Source organism: Rutidosis leptorrhynchoides, chromosome 4, assembly GCF_046630445.1.
Source record: "Rutidosis leptorrhynchoides isolate AG116_Rl617_1_P2 chromosome 4, CSIRO_AGI_Rlap_v1, whole genome shotgun sequence".
In the NCBI taxonomy this organism is placed as follows: domain Eukaryota; kingdom Viridiplantae; phylum Streptophyta; class Magnoliopsida; order Asterales; family Asteraceae; genus Rutidosis; species Rutidosis leptorrhynchoides.
Genome location: NC_092336.1, coordinates 339,786,579 through 339,806,568, shown reverse-complemented (window position 1 = coordinate 339,806,568; position 19,990 = coordinate 339,786,579).

Sequence of the window (19,990 nt, the reverse complement as noted above, 5' to 3'; positions counted from 1 at the left end):
CGAAGATTGGAGCGAGATGTAGTGATGGGTCGTGTGAACCCAATTGTTGGTAAAGTCTACCTTTGGTAGCAATGTACGGTTGTACAAAATGCAGTTATGGAACGTAGTTCCAAGTGGGGGAGTTACACTCCCGCACGAGGAAATTTTAGTGTGAGATTGCGGATGATGCTTTTGATAGATCCGGAATTCGTGTCGGGACCTAGTTTTGGTCGATTTGTAGTAGAGTACAATTTTGGTTAAATTGTACTTATGAATTTGGATTTGAAATATCATCGGGGGTGGTAATGTGGTGAATCTCGTTGGGAGATATTGGGCGTATTTGACGAGCAAGGTGAAATCCCTCAGTTAAGGGATGTGTGTGTCGGGTTCTCTTCTAAGAGAAATATTGTTTTGTACCTATGGGCGTGATAGGTGGTTCTTGCTCGATCTTGTTAGCAATGTTTTATTCCTACGTATGGTTCGTGTGCGAGAGATTCCAAGTTGAGTGGAATGATTCTATGTATGCGTATATACTTAGTTTGCTTGTTGTATTGTGGCAAGTGCTATCCAATGGCGAGGATTCACTTTTCGTTGACCACGGTTGGAATGTGATAAGTAGTAAGTGTTATCCGTTAGGATTCGCTTTTCGTTGGCTACTTGTTGTTATGTGGAATGCATTTTCCATTAGGAATCGCTTTGGTTTGGCCATGTGTGAGGCATGTGACGAGTGATTAATGTTTGACTTATCGCTCTTCGTCGGTCACATGTAGGTAGTTGGTTATGTGGCGAGTGATTAACGTTTGACCTATCGCTCTTCGTCGGCCACATGTGTGATTGAGGTAAGTGTTAACGTCTCGGTGGCACTTTTCGTCGGCCTCGTCGATCACGTTCGCGTTGCGATGGTTAGTGTGATGCCCCGTACAAAACCATCGTGTACGAATCATCAACAACAGGATCATTACAAGGTTAAGTACTATATGCTGTAATTAAAGAAGTTGCATTCACGATAAAAAGGTGATGTCATAACCGACATCAAATGTTTTACATTTCAAAAGCATGCTTCACTAAGTAGAAGCAAATAATAAGTGTATGTGACCACAATGGTCGTTACAAGTCATAGTTCAAAAGTACGAATGTTTGAATGCAAAGTAAAGTAGTTCATGCGTGGACAACTCTAAGCAGCGGGTGTCTACAGCACAACAAGTAAGACAGCGGAAGCTAACCTCAAGCACCTGAGAAAAACATGCTTAAAAACGTCAACACAAAGGTTGGTGAGCTATAGTTTAAGTATAACAGTATGTATGGTAGGCCACGAGATTTCAGTGCTACAACGAGTGTTTCAAAACAGTATGATAAAGTATATGTTAACCGTGGGCACTTGGTAACTAACTTAACGTTTATACCCCCTGAAAGAACACTTAGCAAGTGCGTATGTTTACGAAGTATTAAACACTCGTTAAATGCTAGCGCTACTAGCCCGAGTGGGGATGTCAAACCCTATGGATCCATATCTAAGATTCGCGTTCACGGTTCAAAAACCGATGATTAAACGTTACCGAGCTAAAGGGAATGTTTATGCCGTTGTATAACTCACACATATATAAGTTTAAGTACTCGTGCCTAGTATGTAAAACATAAAATCCGCATGTATTCTCAGTTCCCAAAATAAGTTAAAGTAAAAAGGGAATGCTATAACTCACAATGATAATGTAGTCGTAAAGTCGGTTCGGAAAAGGTGTGCAAGTAATCGGTCCGAAGGTCCTCAACCTAAGGCAAATAGTACTAAGTTAGTAAATCGTCTTAATAGGTTTAAAAGTATGTATTTAAGGTCATAAAGGTCATCATCATTCATCATCAAACAAAAGGCGTAAAGTAGGTTTCGTTTATGAAAGTAGTTTAAAACAAAGTCTGATTTCAGTCAGTCACCATGGCCTCTACCCTTACTGAATTAAGGTGAGACTAGTGGACATGGCTCCGTATATGAGTCCCTTAGTGTGGTAAAATTTACAGAAGCAAACTCGTCTTGGTTTGACCGTGGCGACGGTCTAAGTGCGAGTAGGTCAGAAATTTCTGCACAACGTTAAAGGACATAGTAACGATCGGAGGGCCATAAATCCTAAACCGTAACTCGGATTAAGACGAGTCCTATATGAAAAGTTATCTACTCGAAAAGATCTATCTAAAAATCAAGGTTAGAACAGACCAGGTCTACTGGTCTGTTACAGAATCACCAGACCAGTAGCTTTTGGACAGAACAGTGAATTTAAAAGGGTTCCGGGGGTCTTGGTGTTTGATGTTCATCATGGTTCTCATCCTTGATGCATATAGCTTCAAGTGTACAACTCATTGATGTATTTACATCATCTTAACCAAGTCTTGACCATCATAACCCATGTGCAAGTCTAAGACATGAAGCACAACTCACTTAAGAGTTGTATGAAGTTTGATGAACCAAAGTTGCATCAAAGTCTTAGATCTAACACATACATGGACTTTAAAGCTAATAACAAGTTACAAACTTGAAGTAAACTAACTAATCAAGATCATAAGTAGTAGAACATAGTTCTTAGTTTGATCTTGAAGATCCAAGACTCAAAAGTCTAGATCCAAAGTTATATTTAAAGAAAACTTATTTGTGTGTTCTTGAACTTTCAAAGTTAACTTTAAGTTCAAGATTAATGAGATCAAGACTAACTTGTAGTACTTGACCATTTAAACTAATTACATGAAAGTAAAGTGCAAGAAGAAGTAAACTAAGTAAACAAGTAAATTATTCATGGTTGTTCATACTTTAAAGATTCAAACCAAAGTTTGATCTTTAGAAAGTAAGCTTTAAAGTTTACTTCATGAACTTCAAGTATGTCTTTCAACCATGAACTTTATAAACTTAGAACAAGTATTAAGTGAAGATCATAAACTAGAGAGTTTATGTCTTGTATGTTCTTGAAGGTTCAAGATAAAAGAAGAATTAAAACTAGAAAGTTAGATTCTTGAAAGTTAGTAAGTAAGTAACAACAATTTGTAACAAGAATCAAACAACAAAGCAAAGATTGATGATGATGAATGCTTATGAAATCGGTTTTTAGCAAGGAAAAAAAGGAGAGAAAAGTTCATATTACTTACAAGTATTTGAGAGAAAAAGAGAGAAAAAGCTTGAGAGAAAAGTGTAGTAAGTTGTGTGTGTTTTATGAAAGAGTAAATGCAAGTAATTGTAATACAAAAAAAAGAATTTTGAGCACCCTTCATAGCCATAAGGGCCACGGCCAGCTGCTCAAAAAAAGGGGGGAAGAGTTGGTTCTTTGGTTACTAGTATGTAAGGCTTCAAAAGTTGGTTAAAAGGATGGTTTACATGGGGATTACATGGTAACTAGATTCCTTATGAGATAACTAACTAGTTCAATCTCTAAGTATTACTTACACTTGCAAGACATGGGCTAATAAACCCATTTAAGATGTAGGGTGGGCTTATGAGTCTTATTCATGAGTCCATTACACTAACAAAGCCCAAGTTCAACTAATTAACAATTAAACCCAATTAAAGCCCAAGTAACTAACTAATAGCCTTAGTTAATTAAAATGATTAATAAATTTAATCATGAATGTAAATAATATCTAAAAATATTATTCGTGAAAGTTCCGGGTGTCACAAAGACGTTTCGGGCACTTAAAAGTCAAGTACGGGCAATCATAGCAACATGTAAATGTAATAACATACATTCGTTTAATCACACGTATTAATAATAGTAATTATTAATAAATAAATGTTGGAAATTCCAGGGTCGTTACATTACCCACATGTTAAAGAAAATTTCGTCCCGAAATTTTAAGCTGAGGTAGATGGAGGAGTCGGGAAAAGGTGAGGATACTTCCGCATCATTTGATCCTCTCGTTCCCAAGTAAACTCAGGTCCTCGTTTGGCATTCCATCGTACTCGGATGATCGGAATCTTATTGCATTTCAAAGTTTTGATCTCACGATCCATAATCTCAACTGGTTCCTCCACAAAGTGGAGTTTGTCGTCAATCGTAAGTTCCTCAAGTGGTATGATAAGTTCAGGTGCAGCAAGACACTTCTTCAAGTTTGACACATGGAAGGTAGGATGAACCGAGCTCAATTGTGCTGGTAGGTCCAAACGGTATGCAACTGGTCCAACACGTTCCAATATTTCAAAAGAACCAATGTATCGTGGGTTTAACTTTCCACGTTTTCCAAAACGAATCACACCTTTCCAAGGTGCAACCTTTAACATTACATGATCACCAATGTTGAATTCAAAGTCCTTACGTTTAAGATCGGCATAACTCTTTTGACGATCACGGGCAGTCTTAAGTCTCGCTTGTATCTGAGCAATCTTCTCCGTTGTTTCGTGGACTACCTCGGGTCCGGTGATTTGCTTTTCACCTACTTCGGCCCAACAAATAGGAGATCGGCACTTACGGCCATACAATGCTTCAAAAGGTGCAGCATTAATGCTAGAGTGATAACTGTTGTCGTACGAGAATTCGGCGAGTGGCAAATGTCTTTCCCAGGCCTTTCTAAAATCAATGACACATGCACGCAGCATGTCCTCCAAGGTCTAAATCGTGCATTCACTTTACCCGTCAGTCTGAGGATGATAAGCAGTACTCATGTCAAGACGAGTTCCCATGGCTTCTTGCAAGGAACGCCAAAATCTAGAAGCAAAACGGGGATCGCAATCGGAGATGATCGATAAAGGTACACCATGACGAGACACAACCTCCTTAATGTATAACTGAGCAAGTCTCTCCATTGTATCAGTTTCCTTCATCGCTAGAAAGTGTGCAGATTTGGTAAGGCGGTCAACAATAACCCAAATAGTATCGTAACCACCCACCGTCTTTGGTAGCTTGGTGACGAAATCCATTGTTATCCGTTCCCACTTCCATTGTGGGATTTCTGGTTGTTGAAGTAACCCAGAAGGTCTCTGATGCTCGGCTTTAACCTTCGAGCAAGTCAAACACTTACCAACATAAGTCGCAGCGTCCTTCTTAAGATTCGGCCACCAATACTGTTCTTTAAGGTCGTGGTACATCTTGCCCGCACCCGGGTGAATCGAATATCTCGATTTGTGTGCTTCATCAAGTATCAGGTTTCGTAGATCTCCATAATAAGGTACCCAAATTCTTCCGGCATAACATCGGAGTCCAGACTCCCTAACCTCGAATCGAGAGACAAGTATGTTCAAATGTTCGTGAGATATATTCTCCTCCTTGAGAGCCTCATCTTGGGCTACTCTGATCTGGCTGTTGAGGTTCGAATGGATGGTGATGTTCAGAGCCCTAACACAAAGAGGTGTCGTCCTCTCCTTTCGGCTTAAAGCGTCAGCTACAACATTGGCCTTGCCAGGGTGATAACGGAGTTCACAATCGTAGTCGTTAAGCATCTCGATCCATCGACGCTGTCTCATATTCAGTTGCTTCTGATCAAAGATGTGCTGGAGACTCTTGTGATCGGTGAAGATAGTGCTCTTAGTTCCATACAGATAATGTCTCCATAATTTGAGCGCAAAGACAACGGCTCCAAGTTCAAGATCATGCGTAGTGTAGTTCCGCTCGTGAATCTTCAATTGGCAGGAGGCATAGGCAATAACCTTTGATCGTTGCATCAGTACACAACCAAAACCACTCTTTGATGCATCACAATAAACAACGAAATCGTCACTGCCTTCAGGAAGTGATAGGATAGGTGCGGTGGTCAACTTCTTCTTCAAGGTTTGGAATGCTGATTCGTGTGCAGGTTCCCAAGTGAACTTCTTGCCCTTGTGAGTCAGTGCGGTCAAAGGACGCACAATCAGAGAAAATCCTTCGATGAATCTTCGGTAATAATCGGCGAGACCTAGGAATTGGCGAATATGCGTCAGAGTAGTGGGGGTCTCCCACTTGCTGATGGCTTCAATCTTGGCGGGATCAACTTTGAAACCCTGGTCGCTTACAACATGACCCAAGAATTGTACTTCCTTCAACCAAAATTCACACTTGGAGAATTTGGCATAAAGTTGCTCTTGTCTTAAGAGTTCAAGCACTAATCAGAGGTGTTGCTCATGTTCTTCTTCGCTCTTTGAGTAGATTAGGATATCATCTATGAAGACGATAACAAACTTATCCAAGTACGGCTTACAGACACGATTCATGAGGTCCATGAACACGGCAGGTGCATTTGTCAAACCGAATGGCATCACGAGAAACTCATAATGACCATAACAGGTCCTGAATGCAGTTTTCATCACGTCACTTTCCTTCACCCTCAGTTGGTGATATCCGGATCGTAAATTGATCTTTGAATAAACGCTCGATCCTTGTAGTTGATCAAAAAGATCATCAATTCGTGGAAGAGGATACCGATTCTTGATAGTCAATTTGTTGAGTTCACGGTAGTCGATACACATACGGAAGGATCCATCCTTCTTCTTCACAAACAACACAGGTGCGCCCCAAGGCGAGAAACTTGGTTGAATAAATCCTCGGTCTAACAGCTCTTGTAGTTGACTCTATAATTCTTGCATCTCGGAAGGTGCGAGTCTATAAGGTGCGCGAGCTACAGGTGCTGCTCCTGGCACTAAATCAATCTGAAACTCTACGGCTCTCTGCGGTGGCAATCCAGGCAATTCCTCTGGGAAGACATCGGAAAATTCATTCACAATTCGAACGTCGTTCATGCTCTTCACCTCAGTTTCTACCGCTTTCACATGTGCTAGGACAGCAAAACGTCCCTTCTTCATAATCTTTTGTGCTTTCACGCAACGAATAAGGTTCAACTTCGAGGTACATCTCTCTCCATAGATAATCAGTGGTTCGCCATCTCCTTGTGGTATGCGAAGTGCTTTATCTCCACAGATAATATCGGCCTTTATCTTGATCAACCAATCCATACCGACGATCACGTCAAAACTTCCCAGTTTGATAGGTATCAAATCAATTTCGAAATTTGCACCAGCTATGTTGATAATAGCTCCACGACTAATATGGTCAACCTTTTCAAGTTTTCCATTGGTGACCTCGACAAGCATACTCTCTTTTAACGGGACTAATGACCAATTAATCTTATCGCAAAAATGTCTACATACATAACTTCTATCCGCACCAGTATCAAACAAGACAGAAGCTAAAAGATTGTTGATTGTGAATATACCTGTCACCAAGTCGGGGTTATCGCGTGCATCCCTTGCATTAACATTGAAAGCTCTAGCGTGGGGTGGTCCGCCATCTTTTCGCTTATTAGGGCATGCGTTTATGAAATGGCCCGTCTGCCCGCATTCGTAGCACTTCTTCGGCCCATTGGTGTTTGGCTTCCCATTCAAAGTAGTGACCTTGTAGTCCTTCCCGATGTGCCCAGCCCGTTGGCACTTCTCGCAGACAACATTGCAATACCCAGTGTGGTGCTTGTAGCATCGCTTGCATTGTGGTAAGGTTCCTTGGTAGTTCGGGTTGGTGTTGGTGTTGTTGTTGGGATTAGGGTTTCCACCGTTGTTGTGCCTCTTGGTGGGGGTCTGATTGTAGTTTATCCCCCTGTTATTGTTGTTGTTGTTGTTGTTGTTGTGGTTGTTGTGGTTGTTGTGGTTGTTGTCCCATTTCCTCTTTTCACTACTACCGGCTTCAAACTTAGCCTTCTCCGGCTCGTCAAGGATGATTTGATTCAGGAGAGTATGCGCCATGCGCATTGCTTCGTGGACATTCGGTGGCTTGGATGAGGTGACATTACCCTTGATGGACTTAGGGAGTCCCGAGAAGTATTTCTCCATGCGCTTGAATTCGGGGGTGACCATGGTCGGACACATTAATGCTAACTCCAAAAACCTACGATTGTAACTGTTAAGGTCGTTCCCTACGGCCTTCAACTGCATGAATTCAATTTCCATCTTCTGAATTTCGGTTCTCGGACAATACTCATCAATCATAGCCGCCTTGAATTCCTCCCATGGCGTAGCATACGCCTCATCGATACCTTTCGCTTGAGCTAACGTGTTCCACCACGTTAGCGCGCCGTCAGATAGCGTGCAAGATGCAAACTTGGTCTTATTGTCCTCCGAACAGTTGCTAACTCGGAATACTGATTCAAGTTTCTCGAACCATCTGGTGAGAACAACTGGTCCCTCGGTGCCGCTGAAGTTATGCGGTTTGCAGCTCTGGAATTCCTTGTATGTACACCCATTTCGAACGGGTGGAATAACCGGTGGTGGTGGCGGTAGAGCTTCGAGATTTCTTTCTGCTAGGGCTGCAGCGACCCATTCGTTGATCATGTCCTCAATCTGGGTGGCGGTAGGTGTGGATCTTCCGTTAGCCATGGTATTCTAAACAAAAATTTTGACTCAAGTCAAAATCCAGCATTCGATATGTAGTAATATAGTATATAGTAACCAACATGGAATCAAAACATCACATGTTATTAAATAATGCATCTAGGTACAAATACCACAGAATCATCGTACAACAATGTAAATAGAACATCGTGCAAGAATTAAATAACGCAAAGTTCCATTCATTAATAATAATAAGTTTCATACATCTGAATAAGTTCGTACAATACATATGAAATACATGAAACTATAACTAGATTACATCATGAAATCTAAATACAAAGTCCTACGGTGAAGGCTGGTGAACTGTTCCTCGAGCCAACTGCTCCTCGAGCTCAGTGACTCGAGCTCGGAGCGTCTAAATCTCCCTCATCAGTTCCTCGTTAGAGGGAGCTGGTGGGGCAGGCGGTGCAGGTGGGGCGGGTGGTGCGGGTGGTGCCGGTGGTGCTGATGTAGATGGTCCAGCTCCGGATGTAGACGGTACGTCCCTAGATGTAAGTGGTCCGTATCTAAATCTAGGTGGTACGGTTCCAGGAATAGTCAATACGTAACGGGGAACCTTACGTATCTGTGGGTCGGCAGGGTATGGCACAACTCGTTTACGAGCAGTAACCCTACGACGATGGCCAAAAGCGTCAGTAAAAGCACGACCTCCATTCACCCCTGGAATGACGGTGCCGTCGAAACGGTACCGCTTCCTTGGCGGGGTGGAGGGTGCCTGAATAGGTCTATCAGCAGGATCCTCATCATCGCTGGAGTCATCTGATGATGAAGAATCGGCGGATGATGAGTCATCCGAATCGTGTGGCTGTGACACTGGTGGCTGAGCTGGTAATCCGAAGCGTCCGAAGGCAGCCAACATCTGTCTGTGTCTGCCTGGCGGAATCACGACTAAACATTCGTCGGGAGTGCGTCGGCAAGGCGTGCGCATGTGGTTACGAAACGGCCCTTCCCCGAACTCCGCGGGGATCTCAATACCACCAATGTGGGGCTGTGACCTCGAGGGTCCGGGAGCAGACACTGGGGCAGGTGCACTAGTACCAGCTCCGGAAGTGGAAGCGCCGGGATCACTAGTGGGTGTCGGGCCCGGTGTATCGGCAGTAGCAGCAGCAGGTGTAGCAGTAGGTAGGGCGACGGGGTCTGAGTCTGTACTGCCCGAAATGCCAGCAGGTGGAACATCCGACATCTGAACAAGGAAAAATAAATTTTTCATGTCAGTATGTCATAAAGCAAGCAAATAATAGGCCAACAGTTTAAATCATGTATAACAGTAACTAGCATGGCAATAACAGCAATTCGTATGAAAGTAGCATGCAATCAAAAGCAAGTAGCATCATGCAGTAGTGATATCATGTAGTAGCATACGGCATATAGCGGAAAAAGTAAGCAGTAGCATGCAGTAAATTCAGCGGAAATAAGTAAACTAGCAAGTTGTAGATTAGTCCTATTAGTGAATCCTACTCGAGTCGGTCTTAGACTCACTAATGCAACCTAATTCCCTATAACCAATGCTCTGATACGAAATGTGATGCCCCATACAAAACCATCGTGTACGAATCATCAACAACAGGATCATTACAAGGTTAAGTACTATATGCTGTAATTAAAGAAGTTGCATTCACGATAAAAAGGTGATGTCATAACCGACATCAAATGTTTTACATTTCAAAAGCATGCTTCACTAAGTAGAAGCAAATAATAAGTGTATGTGACCACAATGGTCGTTACAAGTCATAGTTCAAAAGTACGAATATTTGAATGCAAAGTAAAGTAGTTCATGCGTGGACAACTCTAAGCAGCGGGTGTCTACAGCACAACAAGTAAGACAGCGGAAGCTAACCTCAAGCACATGAGAAAAACATGTTTAAAAATGTCAACACAAAGGTTGGTGAGCTATAGTTTAAGTATAACAGTATGTATGGTAGGCCACAAGATTTCAGTGCTACAACGAGCGTTTCAAAACAGTATGATAAAGTATATGTTAACCGTGGGAACTTGGTAACTAACTTAACGTTTATACCCCCTGAAAGAACACTTGGCAAGTGCGTATGTTTACGAAGTATTAAACACTTGTTAAATGCTAGCGCTACTAGCCCGAGTGGGGATGTAAAACCCTATGGATCCATATCTAAGATTCGCGTTCACGGTTCAAAAACCGATGATTAAACGTTACCGAACTAAAGGGAATGTTTATGCCGTTGTATAACCCACACATATATAAGTTTAAGTACTCGTGCCTAGTATGTAAAACATAAAATCCACATGTATTCTCGGTTCCCAAAATAAGTTAAAGTAAAAAGGGAATGCTATAACTCACAATGATAATGTAGTCGTAAAGTCGGTTCGGAAAAGGTGTGCAAGTAATCGGTCCGAAGGTCCTCAACCTAAGGCAAATAGTACTAAGTCAGTAAATCATCTTAATAGGTTTAAAAGTATGTATTTAAGGTCATAAAGTTCATCATCATTCATCATCAAACAAAAGGCGTAAAGTAGGTTTCGTTTATGAAAGTAGTTTAAAACAAAGTCTGACTTCAGTCAGTCACCACGGCCTCTACCCTTACTGAATTAAGGTGCGACCAGTGGCCATGGCTCCGTATATGAGTCCCTTAAGTGTGGTAAAATTTACAGAAGCAAACTCGTCTTGGTTTGACCGTGGCGACGGTTTAAGTGCGAGTAGGTCAGAAATTTCTGCACAACGTTAAAGGACATAGTAACGATCGGAGGGCCATAAATCCTAAACCGTAACTCGGATTAAGACGAGTCCTATATGAAAAGTTATCTACTAGAAAATATCTATCTAAAAATCAAGGTTAGAATAGCACAGGTCTACTGGTATGTTACAGAATCACCAGACCAGTAGCTTTTGGACAGAACAGTGAGTTTAAAAGGGTTCCGGGGGTCTTGGTGCTTGATGTTCATCATGGTTCTCATCCTTGATGCATATAGCTTCAAGTGTACAACTCATTGATGTATTTACATCATCTTAACTAAGTATTGACCATCATAACCCATGTGCAAGTCTAAGACATGAAGCACAACTCACTTAAGAGTTGTATGAAGTTTGATGAACCAAAGTTGCATCAAAGTCTTAGATCTAACACATACATGGACTTTAAAGCTAATAACAAGTTACAAACTTGAAGTAAACTAACTAATCAAGATCATCAGTTGTAGAACATAGTTCTTAGTTTGATCTTGAAGATCCAAGACTCAAAAGTCTAGATCTAAAGTTATATTTAAAGAAAACTTATTTGTGTGTTCTTGAACTTTCAAAGTTAACTTTAAGTTCAAGATTAATGAGAGCAAGACTAACTTGTAGTACTTGACCATTTAAACTAATTACATGAAAGTAAAGTGCAAGAAGAAGTAAACTAAGTAAACAAGTAAATTATTCATGGTTGTTCATACTTTAAAGATTCAAACCAAAGTTTGATCTTTAGAAAGTAAGCTTTAAAGTTTACTTCATGAACTTCAAGTATGTCTTTCAACCATGAACTTTATAAACTTAGAACAAGTATTAAGTGAAGATCATAAACTAGAGAGTTTATGTCTTGTATGTTCTTGAAGGTTCAAGATAAAAGAAGAATTAAAACTAGAAAGTTAGATTCTTGAAAGTTGGTAAGTAAGTAACAACAACTTGTAACAAGAATCAAACAACAAACAAAGATTGATGATGATGAATGCTTATGAAATCGGTTTTTAGCAAGGAAAAAGAGGAGAGAAAAGTTCATATTACTTACAAGTATTTGAGAGAAAAAGAGAGAAAAAGCTTGAGAGAAAAGTGTAGTAAGTTGTGTGTGTTTTATGAAAGAGTAAATGCAAGTAATTGTAATACAAAAAAAAAAGAATTTTAAGCACCCTTCATGGCCATAAGGGCCACGGCCAGCTGCTTAAAAAAAGGGGGGAAGAGTTGGTTCTTTGGTTACTAGTATGTAAGGCTTCAAAAGTTGGTTAAAAGGATGGTTTACATGGGGATTACATGGTAACTAGATTCCTTATGAGATAACTAACTAGTTCAATCTCTAAGTATTACTTACACTTGCAAAACATGGGCTAATAAACCCATTTAAGATGTATGGTGGGCTTATGAGTCTTATTCATGAGTCCATTACACTAACAAAGCCCAAGTTCAACTAATTAACAATTAAACCCAATTAAAGCCCAAGTAACTAACTAATAGCCTTAGTTAATCAAAATGATTAATAAATTTAATCATGAATGTAAATAATATCTAAAAATATTATTCGTGAAAGTTCCGGGTGTCACAAAGACGTTTCGGGCACTTAAAAGTCAAGTACGGGCAATCATAGCAACATGTAAATGTAATAACATACATTCGTTTAATCATACATATTAATAATAGTAATTATTAATAAATAAATATTGGAAATTCCAGGGTCGTTACAGTTGGTGAGTGGTTAACGTATTTGACCTACCGCTCTTCGTCGACCAACATAGAGTCGAATGTCGACATTGCGTATTGTTGTTGATGTGTGATCTATTAGGTGTTTTATACGCCAATGGTGGGGTCGTGAGGACCATGTTGTGTGATTAGTGATGCGATAGCCGTGTTTCGCTCACCTGTTGCTACGGGTGTGACGATAGTCGATTTTGTACACCTTGGGTTAGCGTTGCCATGGTCGTTTTAGGTGCTAACGGTTTTAGCCGTTGCTTGTGATGTTGTACGGTAGTTGCGTATTGGTCGTATTGCGCACTACAAGGGATGTTTAGTGATTTGGTGTAATCCGTAAGGATTCGTTTGGTTTGGTCTTCATCATTTCGGGTTGTTGACCTTAGGTTGAGACTTGGTTATTTTTTTAGCGTCGTACTCGGTAAGGGTACGCTAAGGAATTGATGTCTCGGTACGAGATTGGTTGAGTTTTCCCGATGTGAGGGATTGAGTTAGTGCTAGTGCTCGAAATTATGGAAATTGATAAATCGTGGGTGACGATTTTGTGACAACCCGGAAATTTCCAACCAAATTTAAACTTTAATCTTTATATGTTTTCGACACGATAAGCAATATTTGTTAAGTTAAATTGCAAGAATTTTAAACTATGTTCATACATTCATTCAACCTCGACCAAGTTCCAACGATTCACGAACCATTAAACGAATATGATTATATATGTATATGTGTATATATATTATAACTTGAAACGTAAACAAAATATTAGATTAAATACTTTATATGATTGTATCTGTTTCAAAATGTTTATCAATGGAATTAGAAGATAAGAACAAATGATTGAATTATCTGATATATTGAATTATGATTACAAGTCTCTGTTGAAAGGCCCACGTTGATTTGAGAAATATTTCCATTTTAACAATATTCGGAAAATGGTAAAGTGAATTATAAATAAGAAAAAATTGTCAGTCATTGAGAACTAGACAAAGGATAGTGGAAGATTGAATCTCATAAAGACTCGATTGATCTATTTAGTTTCAAACGTACAAAAACGTTTTCAGTTTAAAAAGAACTTTATTATTAAAACGTATATAACTTTTATAAATATCTAGAACCACTTTTGACAACTCATTACTTAACTAGTATGATAAAGATAACGATATTTATATTTTATTTTATTAAATATATATATAGATTTAAATTAATATTATATATATTTATACGCGTATTATACGTACATAGTTTTATACTTTTACTATACTTTACCTTTACTTTATTTTTACTTTACTTTAACTTTAATAATTCACTTTAATAATTCATACTTTAATAATTCACTTCAATAATTCATACTTTAATAATTCACTTTAATAATTCATACTTTAATAATTCACTTTAATAATTCAAAAATCTATTATAAATAGAATTTAATAGGTTTCATTATTTCATAGAAACTTGAAAATATTTTTCTCTAAACTCTCTCAATCGATTTACATATATATATTTACTCCGTATTATTTCAAGATATTATTAGTATACATAAAATATTACGATGGAGTGTTGTCCGAGTGATTTCGAAATTGTTTTTCGAGTAGGATAGGATTAAGGAAATTATGGGTTATAGCTATGGAAGTGATTGAGTATGGTTCATGGGTATGCTCGTGAGGTCAATATAGTGTTTATCATTTCCGTCTCGTCTACGTACCTTTCCTGCAATATTGAATCTCAATATTGATACGTGAGTACTCATAATTTAACTTTTACATACTAATAGTGTATCCCTGACTAGTGCTCGAGTATTTAGGATTATGCATGCTTGTACTTTTGATATTGCCTTTAGACAGGTTAGGTTGAATATTGAATTAGTTACACTTGCGGTTGAGATAAGGTATAAGATATGCATGTCCTTGGAAAGCTAGCGAAAAATTAAGGGCTTTTCCTTTAGATATCGAATGGTTTCGATGAACGGATTAGAAGTTATAATCAATTGAATTTTTGATATTTTTATTAAAAATGATTATTATTATCGTCGTTTTTATTATCGTTCTAGTTTTATCTTATTATTATCATTATTATTATCTTTATCAATAAAAGGGATTTATCATTAAAAATTGTTATTTTTTTTATTATTACTATCGTTATTATCTTTAAAGTTATAATTAGTATTATTATTATTATCCAATTATTATTATTATTATTATTATTAGTATTATTATTATTATTATTATTATTATTATTATCATTATTAATATATATATCATTATTTAAAAATGGTTATTAATATTGTTATTATTATTACTGTGACAACCCGGAAATTTCCAACCAAATTTAAACTTTATCTTTATATTATTCCAACACGATAAGCAAAGTTTGTTAAGTTAAATCTCAAGAATTTTAAATTGTGTTCATACATTCATTATAACCTCGACCAAATTCCAACGATTCACGAACCGTTATATATAAATAAATATGTATATATATATATATGTATATATATTATAACTTGAGAATATTAATAAAGTATTAAACGTATAATACTTTACATGAACGTATTTGTTTCAATATGTTTATCGATGGAATTAGAAGATAATATCAAATGATTAATTTATCAGATACATTGTGATATGATTACGGGTCTATGTTATGAGGTCCACTGTAATTTAAGAAATCTATTATTTTTTACAACATTCGGAAAATGGTAAAGTGATTTATAAGTAAGAACGTGAAGTATAACTAACTTAGATGTTGGATATCGACAAGTAAGTAACTCGACATTTTTCATTAAGATGATTTCATACGTTTATTTAACCTTTGAACTTTATCCCATGCTTCACCAACAGACTGTAATTTAAAAACTTGAAACCTATTATGAATATATATGATTCTACTTTTCTAAAACGTTTTATGATATAACGATTTCCATTATTTTAACCTTTAAACAAAATGATTCTTAAAAATATATTTGGTTTTGGAAAACAAAATTATTATATTTATTTGATTTAGTTTCAAACGTACAAAAACGTTTTCAGTTTAAAAAGAACTTTATTATTAAAACGTATATAACTTTTATAAATATCTAGAACCACTTTTGACAACTCATTACTTAACCAGTATGATAAAGATAACGATATTTATATTTTATTTTATTAAATATATATAACGATTTAAATTAATATTATATATATTTATACGCGTATTATACGTACATAGTTTTATATACTTTTACTATTCTTAAACTTTACCTTTACTTTATTTTTACTTTACTTTAACTTTAATAATTCACTTTAATAATTCATACTTTAATAATTCACTTTAATAATTCATACTTTAATAATTCACTTTAATAATTCATACTTTAATAATTCACTTTAATAATTCATACTTTAATAATTCACTTTAATAATTCATACTTTAATAATTCACTTTAATAATTCAAAAATCTATTATAAATAGAATTTAATAGGTTTCATTATTTCATAGAAACTTGAAAATATTTTTCTCTAAACTCTCTCAATCGATTTACATATATATATTTACTCCGTATTATTTCAAGATATTATTAGTATACATAAAATATTACGTCGAAGTGCGGTCCGAGTGATTTTGAAATTGTTTTTCGAGTGGGATTGGATTATGGAAATTATGGGTTATAGCTATGGAGGTGATTGGGTATGGTTCATGGGTATGCTCATGAGGTCAATATAGTGTTTATCATCTCCGTTGCGTCTACGTACCTTTCCTGCAATATTGAATCTCAATATTGATACGTGAGTACTCATAATTTAACTTTTACATATAATAGTGTATCCCTGACTAGTGCTCGAGTATATAGGATTATGCATGTTTGTACTTTTGATATTGCCTTTAGTTAGGTTATGTTGAATCCTGAATTAGTTATATATGCGACTGAGATAAGGTATAAGATATGCATGTCGTTGGAAAGCTATCGAAAAATTAAGAACTTTTTATTTAGATATCGAATGATTTCGATGAACGGATTTGAAGTTATAGTCCATCGAATTTTTGTATTATTATTAAAAATGATTATTATTATCGTCGTTATTATTGTCGTTATTATCGTCGTTCTAGTTTTATCTTATTATTATTATTATTATTATTATTATTATTATTATTATTATTATTATTATTATTATTATTATTATTATTATTATCTTTATCAATAAAAGGATTTATCATTAAAAATTGTTTTTTTATTATTATTATTACTATCGTTATTATCATTAAAGTTATAATTAGTATTATTATTATTATTATCTAATTATTATTATTATTATTATCTAATTATTATTATTATTATTATTATTATTATTATTATTATTATTATTATTATCATTATTATTATTATTATCATGATTAATATATATATATCATTATTTAAAAATGGTTATTGTTATTATTATTATTATATTATCATTATCGTTAATAATGTCATAGTAATTATCATTATTAGTATTATTGTAATTAAAACTAATATTAGTAACACCTAATTATTTTGATTACTATTATTATCATTATTATGAACACGATATAAAAGACGATTAAAAGCTATTAAATGAAACGATTAGGAAATAATGAGTAAGAGTATCATGATGAAATTAAAATATTATAAGATATTGATTTAGATAAAATTATCGTTCTTATTATTTTTATCATTACTATTATTATTAAAAGTATCGTTAGTATTAAAACTATCATTTTAACAAAAATTATCATTTTAACAAAAATTATCATTTTAATAGAAATGTCATTGTTACTATAAAATATCATTTTTATTATCATTTTAAATAGAATTATTATTTTAAAGATAATATTAAAAATTATCATAAATATTAAAGTTATCATAATTAGAATTATCGTTTTATCATAATATCATCTTAGTAATTATAAATATTGATATTTTTATAATAATAATTATTATTACAAAATAATACAACTTTTACTTACTAACATTATAGATATTATTTTATCAAATAAATATGTAATACAAACATATTTTACTACGTGTAATAAATTACTTTAGTAATACCTATCATATTATCTTTATGATATTAAATGAACCCTATAAATTTTATTACTTAATATATATAAAAGTATATTTTATTATATAAATTTTAATATAAAATTTTATTTATTAATAAATGAATTATATTATTTACTCTAATAAATCTTTTAAAAATATTTAAAAATATAAAACGACGATATTTAAAATATATTATAATCATGTATAAATTTTGGAAATGATTTTGAGTCAAATTGACTTTTGTTGACTTTTGCATATTAGTCTCGAGCATTAGGATTGTGGTACACTATGACCTGACCTAATTGTTAGACAAATATTGACCAACATATAATTATATATAATTAATTTAGGTTCGTGAATCCGAGGCCAACCTTGCACTAGTTCAATGACGTTATATGTATTTTCACTACGAAATACAGTATGGTGAGTTTCATTATTCCCTTTTTATATACATTTTGGGCTGAGAATACATGCAAATGCTTTATTAACTGTTTTACAATATTTATATGCGTGAGTTTCATTTGTCTTTTTACCCTTTATATTTTTGGGCTGAGAATACATGCGCTGCTTTTATAACTGTTTTACGAAATAGACACAAGTAATCGAAACTACATTCTATGGTTGAATTATCGAAATCGAATATGCCCCTTTTTATTAAGTCTGGTAATCTAAGAATTAGGGAACAGATACCCTAATTGACGCGAACTCTAAAGATAGATCTATTGGGCCCAACAAGCCCCATCCAAAGTACCGGATGCTTTAGTACTTCGAAATTTATATCATGTCCGAAGGAGGATCCCGGAATGATGGGGATATTCTTATATGCATATTGTGAATGTCGGTTACCAGGTGTTCAATCCATATGAATGATTTTTGTCTCTATGCATGGGACGTATATTTATGAGAACTAGAAATGAAATTCTTGTGGTCTATTAAAATGATGAAAATGAATGATTATGATAAACTAATGAACTCACCAACCTTTTGGTTGACACTTTAAAGCATGTTTATTCTCAGTTATTAAAGAAATCTTCCGCTGTGCATTTGCTCATTTTAAAGATATTAATTGGAGTCTTTCATGGCATATTTCGAAGAACGTTGCATTCAAGTCATTGAGTTCATTAAAGATTATTATTATTAAGTCAATTTATAGTTGAATAGTGGATATTATGAAATGGTATACATGTCTGTCAATTTTCGATGTAAAGAAAGTTTGTCTTTTAAAAACAAATGCAATGTTTGTAAAATGTATCATATAGAGGTCAAATACCTCGCGATGTAATCAACTATTGTGAATCGTTTATAATGTATATGAACGGGTCCTTTCAGTTGGTATCAGAGCCGTGGTCTTAGCGAACTAGGTCTGCATTAGTGTGTCTAACTGATAAGTCGTTAGGATGCATTAGTGAGTCTGGACTTCGACCGTGTCTGCATGTCAAAAGTTTTGCTTATCATTTCTAGTCGGAAATCATCTGCTTATCATCCATAGGAAATTACCTGCTTATCATTATTAGTCTAGACACGTCTTGCTACATTAATTGCATGAGTAGTGTATAGACAAAATTCATATCTTAACGTATCTGCTAAATCATATCTTATTGAATCTGTTACTTTAAACTTTGCCTGACATATCCCGCAAATTCCTCCATAATCTATGAAATCTTTTGATCTCTATATATAGATATCCTATGTAAATAGAATACTACCCGATAGCCGAAAAATCATTTTATATCGAAAAATCCTTTATCCAATCGTACGAAATGGAATTTGTCATCAGTTCAAGTCACTCGGATTCCGAAATAGAATCTCACTCAAGCTCCAAAAGCAGTGTGACTGGAATGGATCAACCAATCAGTCATCACCTATTCTGGATGAATTGGGGGATGGGTTCGTAGCCTCCTCAATCATTGGAAACAAGAAGAAGGCGATCCTTTCCATCCATCACATTGCCCTCTTGGCGAAGAACCTGAAGCACTTACCGGCGAACCTGTTCGAGACACCATTTTCTCTCTCATTTCCAGGGTATCTCGTCACGATTATATACTACATCAAATTCTAGATTTTATTTATCCGCTCGTTCTGACCGACAATCATCCTGGAATAATAGAAGAAGTCAACGAACTTCGCGCTCGGGTAGTGGCTTTGGAGAATATCGTGCAGAGATTACAAACACCAGCACCAGCATCAGCAACATAACCAGTACCACCATCATCAACGCCAACAGTACCATTACCACCTCCAACCACAA